The sequence below is a fragment of the Fragaria vesca genome, linkage group LG2 (genome assembly GCF_000184155.1).
Source record: "Fragaria vesca subsp. vesca linkage group LG2, FraVesHawaii_1.0, whole genome shotgun sequence".
NCBI classification, from domain to species: Eukaryota; Viridiplantae; Streptophyta; class Magnoliopsida; order Rosales; family Rosaceae; genus Fragaria; species Fragaria vesca.
Genome location: NC_020492.1, coordinates 1,023,928 through 1,024,406, shown reverse-complemented (window position 1 = coordinate 1,024,406; position 479 = coordinate 1,023,928). Strand labels below are relative to the sequence as shown.

Here is a 479-nt window from a genome sequence, read left to right as displayed (position 1 = left end):
TCGGGTATCCCATGGGTCAAAAGGCCTACAAGCTATACAACATTGAGAAGAAGAAAATCTTTACCAGTCGGGATGTTGTTTTTATGGAAGACACTTTTCATCATCCACCGAGCCAAATATCCTCTACCTGCCCAGAATCTACTCTACAAGCCCAACCCATTCCGTTTCCTTGCTCAATCGAGTACAATGATCCCTTCAGTTTATCCAAGTCTCCAACGCCTCCATCCCATTCTCAGCCTGCTTTCAATGTTCCTGATATCTCACCTTCTGCTCCGCCGGAAAATTCCAACGCCAACGTCCCTCCTCACGGCGACGGTGACGTCAATGAACCGCGTCCTCTCTACCCACTCACTTCTGCATCTTCTTCTCCTGCCCTAAACACCACCGTTGTTCCTCTTCCTGTGTCTGTTCCTCCAGCGTTTGCTGGCGACCCAGACGGCGACGACGCCAATCATGGCAGCGACGCCAATACAGCTGCG

The 479-nt window shown here is 50.9% G+C and overlaps 1 pseudogene; it reads left to right on the top strand.

The window, feature by feature from the left end:
* Positions 1-11: 11 nt before the first annotated feature.
* The window catches only part of LOC101294530, a 1,916-nt pseudogene continuing 1,448 nt past the window's right edge, over positions 12-479 (top strand).